At 36.7% G+C, this 12632-nt stretch overlaps 1 long non-coding RNA gene across 1 annotated transcript; it reads right to left on the bottom strand.

The window, feature by feature from the left end:
- Positions 1-4224: 4224 nt before the first annotated feature.
- On the bottom strand, positions 4225-7949 carry LOC140239519 (uncharacterized). The gene is made up of 2 exons (XR_011901991.1): positions 6868-7949; positions 4225-6536 (listed from the first exon to the last, which is right to left on the bottom strand). It is a non-coding gene; the product is annotated as an uncharacterized lncRNA (long non-coding RNA).
- Between the last annotated feature and the right edge of the window lie 4683 nt (positions 7950-12632).

Genomic DNA, 12632 nt, shown 5'->3' with positions numbered 1-12632 from the left:
TGCCGTATTTTCATTTGACATAATTGTAGCCGTTTGTTTAATATTTTGCTTGCTTTTTTATTACTTTCCATAGCATGAAAATTACGTACGTCTTTCTATTTTAATCTTCTTGCTCATTCCACGCCCCGTTGTAGTGGTCTTTGCACACCAAAGATTTACTTATGGGATTATGTTCGTTTTTTGAAGATACAGAACACAGGTTTGAATGAAGTAGTGAATTCTGGGATAGGTTTAAGCAGTTGTTCAAATCCCTAGGTGGAAGTTGAATCGCATTCAATTAAAAAAAACCCAAAAACAAACGCATTGAGAGTTGTAACCTTGCAAACCACGTTTGGATTTACCTCACGCTTTTCACCACATGCCGATTATTGTTACCAGCTTTTTTAAAGCGTAGGATAAGAAACAGCCACTCTAGTAAGTTTGGTAAGTCTAATGAAAACGATTGCTACATAAATATAGCAATGTGCAGTTTGGAATTTGTGTAAGATGGAGTATTTTCATGAAGACTCCCAGTCTTTAAAGGGATGGTGTAGTTTTGGTTGAGATGAGGGTTCTAGGTTTCCAGCTTTTTGTGAGATCATGAGAAACCCCTTATGAAAATTTGATATGAAAGAGCATACAAATCAAAGGGGGATTCAAAGTTAATCTGATAAAAATTGGTTTCAAAATGGCTGAGATATTCCAAAACAAAATGCATTAAAGGTTCTTAAAAAGGTGAAACCCAACTTTTATTAGGATCACTTTGTTTTACTTTGTGTTTGGATATCTCATTCATTTCAAAACCGATTTTCATCAAATAAACTTTGAAGTCCTCATAGAATTGCATGCTCTTTCATATTTCTCAAGTATTTTCTAATTAGCTCTGAAAAATTTGAAATCTGAATCCCCAGCCCTGCAATTTACATCTTTCTATGTGTAAATGATAGCCCCGTAGACCGTGAAGCCAAATAGGCACACATTTATAGTGAAGATATAATTTGATAAAAAACTGTAATGGGACAGAACACTCTAATGTGGGGATCAGTTGCCAAATGATTGTATATACTGTAATGAATTGTGCCTTTAAACCTTTTTGTGCCAGGGACTTTAAAAAATAATTATGTACAACACTATTGTTTTCTTTTTCTTTCAGTGCCAATAGGCACTCATTGCACTCAAAGGGTTAATAGATTTTAGTGCTCAGACTTAGAAACTACCGCTTCTTACGTACCTTCAGTTTAGTAGGAAAGTATTCAGTATACTCTTTTTATCGCCGTCTTCCACTCTCTTTCTTTACGTTTTAAGACTCAAAGGTTTGATAATACCTCATCATTGAAGCACTGATTATAATATATATTGATATTTATGATCATAGTTTTCATGTCGGTCTGTATATTGTGAGTTGATCAGTACTATGCAGATTTAAATAAATATTTAATTTGAGATAGTATATCAGGTGGATGCGTCAATCATATACCTTTTTTCTTATCTAATGTGAAAAAAGCAGAACTCAGTGTGAAGAAAAAAGGAAGAGTGCGAAAGTGTTAACTTAATTTGATATTATGTGGATGTATTCCTGTATGTATACATCCCACCTTCGCCATGCTTGATATACGTCAAAAAATAGCTGCATTAACTCAAGTGATAAGCGAGGATACAACCTTGCTAAAAGAGAGAGAGAGAATAAGAAAGTGTTGAGAGAAACAGAACAAAGGGAAAGTGTGTGAATTGGCAGAAGGAGGAGGAGAAAAAGGAGAAGAAGAATTTTTATGATGACGAAGAAGAAGGTGTAGAGCAAGGAGGAAGAGGAGAGGAACGTGAAATGGGAGAAGAAACAGGAAAAGGAAGACGGGAAAAGAAGAAAAAGAAGAAGAAAAAGAAGAAGAGCGAAAGAGGAAGCGTGGAAGAGACCTTATAATACAGGGTGAATAGAGACACGAGAGGGAGTGATTGTATACAAGGAACCAGAGTCGTAAATCTTTATTTATGGCTCTGCGTGGAACATGCAGTAACGTTAGACACATACATGTATTGAGTTACAGGGATGGGATAGTATTGGTGGAGATGAGGATTGGGCCTATAACTTTTTGCAGGATACCTATAGAAACTAATAATTAAAGGACAAGTTCACCTTCATTAACATAAGAATTGAGAGAATGTAGCAATATCAGTAGAACACATCATTGAAAGTTTGAGGAAAATCGGACAATCCGTTCAAAAGTTATGCATTTTTGAAGTTTTTGTGCAGTCACCGCTGGATGAGAAGACTACTGCAGTGTATGATGTCACATGCGTACAACAATATAAGGAAAATATAAAGAGAATTTCACAAAATGTCATCTTTTGAAAAAAGTACACATTCCCTTGACTCTTTACTGACATATGTTATGGGTAATATTATTCCCATTGCCTTTAGAAAGAGGCAAGTCAAGTGCTCTTATGCGAAAAAAGTGAAAATATGTTGAATTTTCTTTCATTTTCTTTATACTGTTGTACTCATATGACATCACAAGCCTTAGTAGTCTCCTCATCCGGCGGTTCCAACACAAAAATTTTAAAGATTCATAACTTTTGCATCGATTGTCCAATTTTCCTCAAACTTTCACTGATGTGTTCTACTAATATTACTACATTCTCTCAATCCTTATGTTAATGAAGGTGGACTTGTCCTTTAAATATAGAGCATAACAATCTAAGAGGAATTCAAAGTTTATTAGATGAAAATCAGCTTTAGAATGGCTGAGACATCCAAAAACAAAGTAAAACAAAGCAATCTTCATAAAAGGTGGGTCCTACCTTTTGTTAGGATTCCTCTGTTTTGGATATCTCAGCCATTTGAAAACCAATTTTCATCAAAACAACTCAGGTTTCTCATTATCTCAACAAAAGATTTCAGAAACCTAAAGTTACGTCTCAACCAAAACTATACGATCCCTTTAACGGCAGAAGGACCTCATACAAGCATGTCAGAAGTTTCATTTCACTCGCAGATGATGTATGGAACGTTTCAGAAATCTATACATAGGATTGCTGCTAAAGAGACGAGTTGCAATTAACAACAAATCAATGACAAATTTTGAACATATTCATGCCTAAATTCAACTAAAAGCGGCGCTCTGTTTGAAATTCTGACGGCAAGACTAGCACTTATCTGTGCTTGAACGCAAGCTCAACTCAACAGAACAAATCAAACTTGCAATCAGTTGTTGATTTGTAACCAATTGCACGACTGACGACTAACCTGGGGATTTGCAATTGATTGGACCATTCTGGCAAGAATTTTGACAATTTCTCACAAAGCAGGATACTTTTGTTTCAAACCACAGTATGGGATATCAGATGACATAATGGTGGCATCTCCTAACAATGGTCCCATTGTTTGCTTTTGACAGAAGAATACAATGTGTGTAAGAATCATTTCTTTTTACTTTAATATTTTCAACACCTAAAACTTATCCTTTAAAGTCATCACTACTTATAAAAGAGAAATCACTTATCATTGTTTGCCGGGGATATAGGCCTGATTTGCTCTTTCAGAGTGGGGGGGGGGGGGGGGGGGAGTTTATGTCACCTAACTCTACCACCTGTCTATGCTGGCAATACTCATAATCAATGTGTACAAATTCTTACCTCCTCTACAGAAGGGGGTTATGTTTTCATCAGCGTTTGTTCGTTTGTCTATTTGCAAAATAACTCAGAAGTCGTAAACGGATTTGAATGAAACTTGCATGAAAAGTCGATAATGACACAAAGAACAGATGATGAAATTTTGGTAGTGATCTGCGAATTTTCATGGATTTTAGTATTTTTGATCTTTTGGCATAAATGGACAGTGAACTTGGGATTCAAGCTGCGCGTACTGGAGGTTTGCATACGTGCACTAAAGCAGGTGCTCTGCTTCGGTGAGTGGGGCACCACGCAGTTGGAAATTGAAGACATTGATTTTATTATAAACAAACTGCTTCTATACTATGTATTGGGAAATTGGGCAATTTTTTAGCATGCATATGTGGGTGGAAAATCAGTGACTTGTTTGGCAGAGGTCTGCACTTTCTGAGTGTTTTTCTAGCTTCTACATGTCACTAATATTCTACACCAGAAACAAGAATAAAGTCTTCTTTCGCCAAACAACATTCCTTTCAAAGACTATACATACACACGGTGGTACCGTAAACCACTTTTCCTTGTTTACATCATCATGCAAACTTTCAAACAACACGTAACAAGAAACAAGTTGACAAATCATTGTGGACGAATAATGTATACTTTTATTCTCTGTCTCTCTCTTCCAATGCAAAGTGATATACAAGTACTATTCTATATTGCCATATTTGTTTGTTTTTTATTTTTTTTTTTCACAGCACTTTTTTGACTATGTATACATATGATATGAATGAAAAGATCAATCAACACATACAAAAATACAATACATTGTATGGATCCAAACACAGAATAAGATCAAGTTGACATCTTTGAAGTCAGTACATCTTAGCCAACCATGCACAAATCTTTTCTTTTCTTTTATGCACTGACACCTCTCCAATACTGTTCATCTTAACTCCTATGTTAGGCAGACTTGGAAACTGATCTGCCTAGTCTTGTCTCCAGACTCTTACCTCATTCTTTCTACTCCTGCCAATGCATTGCACTGACCTTGGAACAAATGGGTCTGGCATGGAAAGTCACTCAAGACTTTTAGCATGAGATTTCTGGGGGGTGAATAACGAGTTGCTCAAAAGAAAGGCTCAGAAATTATTAGAGATCAGAGATGATCCAAGTTGATCCAATGATGAGTGTGGCAGGACTGTGCATATGTTTGTACATTAGCTTATAATTTTGGCATTTTACTGTAAGGTAACCCAATGTGGTCATCATGGCTTTTGGACATGGCTTCCACCGCCTCATTTCATTCTTGTGAAGCTTTGGATACAAAAGACTGTAATGGTGACATTAGCATCAATTTTGAAAGGGGAAAAACCAACAATTTATGTGAAATGCTTAACTACTAAAATCTTGGATGCTGTATATGAAAGGCAATACCATTGGGGTGAGTTTAGCACAAACTGTGAAAAATGCTTCCTTATGACAAATCTGACACTAGTGACTGTCAATACACTAACATATAAAGAAATTTGTGCAGATGACATCACAGCCAAATGATCATTCTGCATTTCAGTAATACCACAGCCTTCACTAGCATTTTTGTACGACAGTCTTCATATCAGTTGGATTTTCTACACAATTCATCTGACTTTTTGCCTTGTTTCAGGACCTTTTTTTACCTCTTCCATTCTCTGAGGTACATCCTACTCAGCAGAAAAGACCAAAATACACATACAAAATCATGCACCAGGTATATGACTGGAAATAAAAAGTGCAAACATCTGGAAGCAAGACTAATGGCTCGTTTACCAGAAAACATGATCTTAACTACTAAATGTCATAGACTTCCAGTCTCAACACATAAACTATTTCAAAATAAACAAGATACAGTGTGCGTACTTCATGTACCAAATCTTGCCACCTAATCCAACACAACTGAATCAGTCTCCCAGAGAACTCTTTCATTTTTCAAAGTGGATATTCATGTGTTTTTGTGCTTGTGCATGAGTTTCCAGCACAACCTTATGGATATGTTAAACTAAGACTAAAACTGCCTCCCTACAAGATTTACTTGTCCAAAAAACACAGAGTGGAAGTTACATAATAACTGTTGTTTCTTTCTTTTTTCCAAGGATGTGCATTCATTAAATTTAAGCAGCATGTAACTACTGAACAACACATTCCAATGTCTGTGCACTCATTGGAATGCAGTGCCATTGTAATCTTTTTGTGCTGTGTGGTTGTGAGATATCCGACTGCATTAGAAAAAAAATGGTTACAGTTCATTATTTCAAGGTGCATCATTCTGAAAATGAAATAAGTTTGTTACTCCAAAAATGAAATAAGGTTCACAATTCTGCAGGTTCGTCTATACAGATTTTCTTTTCATTGTTGGATGAAAGAACCTTTGGAATAACAAACGTTATTTCATTTTCCGGATTATGATCCTTTGGAGCAACAAACTTTCAGAATACCACCATAAATGTTTGGACTAACACACCTTTTTTTTTCTTTTTCGGATTGATGAACATCTAGGTATTGGGAATGTGTGTGTTTCAGAATAATGGACTTCTGGAATAATGAACCGTATTTCATTTTCAAATCAGCAACCTTGTTTCATTTTCGGATAAGGGAACCTTTGGAATACTGAACATCATCCCAACGAATAATGATACATTGTATATTCAGAAGTTGATAGAGATGGAAGTTTGTTATCAATGTTGTTGCTTGATATTCAGTCCAGTTCTTGACAGGCATTACAGTTCAAATACTATCACCTGGCACTGGTACACGTATTTGTGTTCTAAAATTATAAATGTGTTTTAAAAATGTACACAATTCAAAGTATAGTAATGAATTAACCAGAATCTTTGTAAAGGAAGATATGGATATACACTGTATCCACAAAGCATGATGAACGTTAGAAATCTCATTCTGTATGATGGCATGCATACCTTATCCAGGGATCGACACTAACTTTATTTTTCGGTGGCCCGATGGGGCCACCAAAATCATCAATTTCAAATTTTTGGTGGCCCGAGAGAAAAAATTGGTGGCCCGAAAAAAAAAAAAAAACATTGATAAAAGTCCATTTTTTTTAAATAAGTCGCACACTCACTGCATGCATTTATGCATTTCCGGCGCAAAGAGTTACGAATTTATTGACACACTTTTCAAAAAATTTTGGTGGCCCCAGGTGGGCCACCAAATTTGCCCTTTTCTGAAATTATGTGGCCCGACTTTCATTTTTGGTGGCCCCGGGCCACCGTTAGTGTCGAGCCCTGCCTTATCCATGTCTTTCTTCCATGCAGCATTTACTTTCTCTTCAACATATTCATGTACAGTCAACTCAGCTTGAGACAAAGTCACATTCTGGGTACAGAGTGTGTCAAATCTGGCCTGATTTGAAGTGAATTCTACAAGAATGATATGAGAGTGATGACACCTGCATTGATAATTGCATTGTGTAAATTGAATATTGCCAGAGTCAAAAGTTATTTAATTCCTACAGGCTGAACTTGTTCACTCTGTATTTCTGGAAAGAAAAAAAAAATGCTAAAATGATATAATACCCCAAAGCATATGTTCAAAGCCTTTTACAAGCAACAATGAGTATACAGCATCAAGGTTACGCCATGCACAAACACTGATAAAAACTAACAAGTACAGTCATATTATTTGGGTAATCTGTAAAAATTTTGTGCTACGAGTGTGAAGAGACAGTACATACATCAGTATCTCCGACCTGCTCAGGCAAAGTTCATTAAATCCAATACTCTTTCTGTAAACTTTAAAAGTTGGACACAAAATATTTAAAATGCTCATCCTCCCAGTCAAGTTACCAATACTGCAGTTCTGGGACTATATCGGAGGCAATATGACGATGAGTCACAAGTAGCCTTGACAATCTCCTACATACAGTACAGTTACAACAATGTAAAGAACAGCCTGCCTGCTGAGGTTGTACATTTTACGCGTGGCCACATCAGGTGGACATCACATGACCAAATCATTTTTTTTTTTTCTGCCGTGAGCATCCTCATTGCATATCCAGCGAGAAAACTTCACGTTTGATATGAAACTATCGCCCTCTATTGTGCAATTTTTTTTTTTTTTTCTGGCAATGGTTTGGCTGGCTTTTGGTGTAGCTGCCAATTAACTTGCATCAAAATGCTGTGATTTTCCCCACTATCAGCACCAGTTATCCAAGTATGAGATATTTCTACTTCTCCCATTGAACCCTTTGTGTGCTGTTGAGTGCCACCTGACACAGATAAACCCATGGTATCATACACACTATCCAAAGTCCCTGGCACAGAAATGGTTAAAGGAAACATTTTCTGAGGGAAGGAAAGGAGTACAAACAATAAAGTGGCAAATGCACTTCTTTGTCACACATCAACACAAAACACAGACATGGTCTTATATATTAGAAATATCTCGTTCTCTAGCAATTGCTGTAGAACTTAAACATGTCCGGTTAATCAACCAAAGATAGCTACTAAGACTACAAATGCACGAGTTACCGTGCACCAAATCAGCTGTTTGCAAAGGAGAGAAGAGCAAAAGAAGTATATTAGAGTTGCGTCAATTTATAGAGCATTATTTGATGGGCTCTCTCACTTAAATAAGTAAAATAATGCTGGTTTGCAAAACCGCATTGATTCTCATACATTGCAATCATCCCGTATTAGTAACAATATTCTAAAAAGTTCGAATATTCTGTGTGTTAGAAATTAGAGCTCTATAAAAATTCAATTCAGTACATATTAACCTTTATCAATGTAAAAAGTACTATATATATTTCACAGAAACTGAGGTAAACCATGACTTTCATAAAAGGTCGACACATTCTCAATTATATGATTAATTCCAATTAGCAGTCCAACAGAAGAACTTTCAGTAGGGGCTCTTCAAGGACAAGCTATGGCAAACTGCTGTAGAAGTATCATGTTATATAATGTGTCTGGCTAAACACATTCAACTTGGTATTTTCTTTGAATTTTATCTGTAACAAACACATAAAAAGAGTGAATGCTTTGTGATGAAATAACATTCAAGTGCATTCTCGGAACACACAACTATTATGCATATTACAAAATGTGTCACAAAACTCCGCCTCACACTGGCATAACTGGGAATTACTCATACATGAGAAAATCCACACTTAGCTCAATAAAGGGTTGTACATATATTTAAATACTCTTATGATAAGATTGTCTAGCCTTTGTCCCAGACCTTTGTATTTTTAGCCACTCTGGGTGGAAGAATTAGATACTCTAACTTGTCATAAGTTTGTCTAGCCTGTGTCTTAGCCTGTGTCCCAGACCTTTTATATTATCAGCCACACTGGGTGGAAGAATTAGATAATCTTGTCATAATTTTGTCTAGCCTGTGTTCCAGACCTTTGCATTTTTAGCAATATCAGGTGGAAGAATGCGACATGCATAGTGGGCATAAACTCCCTCTGTATAGAAACCCCAAGCCTTGATCTGCATATATCACATCCCGATCATACTGATAATTTGATAATCTCTGTTTCATCACAAAAAATTAATTGTTTGCCTTTTATGGTTCTGATGAATAGAATAGAATAGAAATTTTTGGAAGCTAAACATCAATTTGTTAATACTATTAATTCCACAAGAGGAAAACATTTGTGAAGCACTTTAGACATTCTCTCGCTCCATCTTTCTCAAACTCTTTCTTTCTTTCTCTCACTAATGATATACGATGGAATATATCAGAAGTATTAAGACGAGTGTGCCTTTTCACATCAGTGTGTTTTTAGGTTATCTCACCCTTTTAGGTCTCATTTCATAAAAGATGTGATCATAGTAATTCTTGCACTGTGTGTAATGACTCTCGCATATAGGGTAAAACATAGTGCTCAACTGAATTTGAAATGTTCACTGGTGTACAGGGCACGGGGTGTAAAGTGTAACATACAAAGTGCAGCACTCAATGGACTGAGAATCAGCAATTGACCGATCCCTGCATATACAGGATTCTGTCATTGACACTGGGCTTGCCTTTACACTCAGGACACGACACCTTATCCTTGAAGCACACAGGAATCTCTCTCGTAAACAATTTCTCTCTCGTAAACATTTTCAGTGTTCAATTTCTGACTCGTGACCGCTCTGAAAGAATTTACCAGGAAACACGGCACGGCACGCCACAAGATGATACATGGAGAGAAAAAAACACACAAACAAACAAACAAACAAACTGCAAGACCGATTATTTACATTTAGCTGTACACAATAGGTCTAGTCTGACGCCACATCCTTGACACAAAGATTTACACAAAACAACACAAACAAGCTGTGGAAATGACAAACGATACTCTTTGCAAAGAGCACTTTGCCATATGGAAGGGATGGCTGGAAATCTCACATCAACACATCCATCAATTCAATGAGTGAGTCAAAAGTCATCTGCCACATACTACAGTAGTCAAGCACTTACAGGAGAGTGCAGTGTGCACTGTCATATAGCGCCACTGTGTATCTTGATGCTGCCTTCATGACTTTGAAACCCCACTACAAGGGACGTTTTTCTCACACTTTTTCATCAAGAGCATAATTTCGACTCCATTTCATTTAGATTTTTCCTTTCTGCCATGATTAGCAATTCTTCAAGATAAAAGTTGCAACTCCCACTCATACTTTCACACCAAGAGCCTGATTTTGTTCATTTTGATTTTTCCTCCCTGCCATGATTTGCATTTTTTCAAGATAAAAGTCCCACTCACACTTTCATACCTAAAGCCTGACCTTTGACTCATGTTCACTTTGATTTTTTTTCCTTTCTACCATGAATTGCCTTTCCCCAAGATAAAATGTTGGAACACCCACTTCACAATGCCTCCACTCTGTCTCTAAAAAAGTCATCTGCACATATCATTAGATAGCAGCATGTAATTTTGAACAAATATAAACAATAGTTCACTGCCCTCAACTTTGCACATAATATGTCATGAAGCATGCCTCTGTCTCATATTTCGTTCACTTGCAGCTGTGAAAAATATATCTTCAAGATGTTTTAAAAAAATCACCTAACACAAAACAAGAATACATCCATTGTAATAATAATACAATCTTATTAATTGAGGGTAGTATCTCTCATGCATGTACCATTCTCAACAATGGTCCCACTGGTATTATTACCCCAGCATTACTGCCTGGCACCCCAGTTTTATGGCTGGATGAAGAGGGAGACAAAGTACATATAACAGTGCGTCACGAGATGTATGCCCCAGGCAAGGTTTGATCCCATGATCTTGTTATTTATAAGTCTATAGCCCTGACCACTACATCAATACACTCCTACCATATTTCAAATGAATTTCAGACAGCAAGTCATAAATTGAAGGGGAAAAGAAAGTTCATTCGTTCTCAAGTGATAGGTGCATGATCGCGATATGGTCGTATATTGGTTCAGTCGAACATGTGTGCAAAAGCCCACCTGTCTATAAAGGCTTGTGTTTCATGCAAGCGGCTATTATACATCGATTCGACAATAGTTTCATATTCTGCCGCTATATTAAAGGTAATTAGTATGAAGCCTGCCCGTGCTGCCAATATTTCACAGGTGTTCTGCAAGCCTGCCCCAAAATGTTATGATTCCATGCAGCATTCAACTTGTATGGCACCAGGAAAGCAAATACATATAAATCGCCAGCATAAACAATCCTCCAAATTTGGCACTCAAAATAATCGTGCCTGTCCATTACTCAGCTGGCAACATTTATCCAGTGTTAAAGGTATTAGCACGTTACATTGAGGTGAAATAGTTATTCTATCTTTTGTTGTTGTTGATTTGTTAATATATGATTTGGCACGATGACCATGATTTTGTGAAATGTGTTCCATTCACTCTACGATTTGTGCATTAAAGGAACTATGTAATGCAAATGAATGTTGACTCATGTCTATTCATAATATCCTAAACATTGCCTATATAGCCAAATGAATACTACCTAAATACGTGTCACAAAATGTATGGTAATTTGTCTAACTATATTTCTTCTGATTACTTGGACATGCCAACAAAATTTTTTCCAAACCAAGATTCCGCTCGTGACTTCATCAGTCAACCACTGCTAAAGTACTGATATGTTTGAATAAACAAAAGACACTGGAATGCACCTTCTCCTCAACCAAGCATGATATGCACGTTTCCATATGACTAAATACATGTGGGACTAACAGAAGACAATGCGGGCAAATATTCTCCTCGACTACCGAACAAATTTGTGAGTGGTTAAATTCATGATTGTGGAGCAGAGCGATGAACGCAGAATATGCTTGCGTGTCACATTCATGTTCGCATCGGAACTAATATTTTTGCGCGTTATTAAATTTGAAAGTAGCATGCGGCTTGCAAAATTTGCAAATATGAGGACCCGACGAAATGTATGGCATATACACCAGACATAAATCAGTGGTCAATTCTAGGATTAGGACCAAAGTTTGAAGTCACTGATAGATTTACAGGTCATATGCTGTAAGTGTTTTGCAAAGACCCCACGGATTGTATAGCCCAAAGATGCATCCTCTTGGTTGACAATTGACTTGGGGAACCCCATCCCAACCCCCTACAAAAAATAAATCAATAAATAAAGAGGCAAAATGAAATATTAATAAATAAAAATGAATGAAATGTAAATCCATTCAAATACAAATACATACTGTGTGATATCCATTACAATATACACCCCACAGTTCAGGGCAGATGGAAATGCAGTTCTATTGTTCATGTTCAAAGAGCTCTATCCCTGTTCCAAAGTCCACACAGTGGCTGAAGCAATGTGCTTCTGTTTCCAGAAAGTTGCGTGAGATTGTTTGGAGTAGACAAATGACTGACTACTGAAACTACCCGGAAAGGATAAAAACTTACACAGCTAAAAACGTTCACTTTCTTTTTTTATGTAACACAGGTAAAGGTGGGAATGGGATAGCTGAGAATTTATGAATCATCCACCAGAATTACACAGCAGACAGACAATTACATTAATTGGAATATAACAAAACAATATTCCCATA

This window comes from Diadema setosum, chromosome 16 (assembly GCF_964275005.1).
Source record: "Diadema setosum chromosome 16, eeDiaSeto1, whole genome shotgun sequence".
NCBI lineage: Eukaryota > Metazoa > Echinodermata > Echinoidea > Diadematoida > Diadematidae > Diadema > Diadema setosum.
This window is presented reverse-complemented; position numbering and strand designations above follow the sequence as displayed.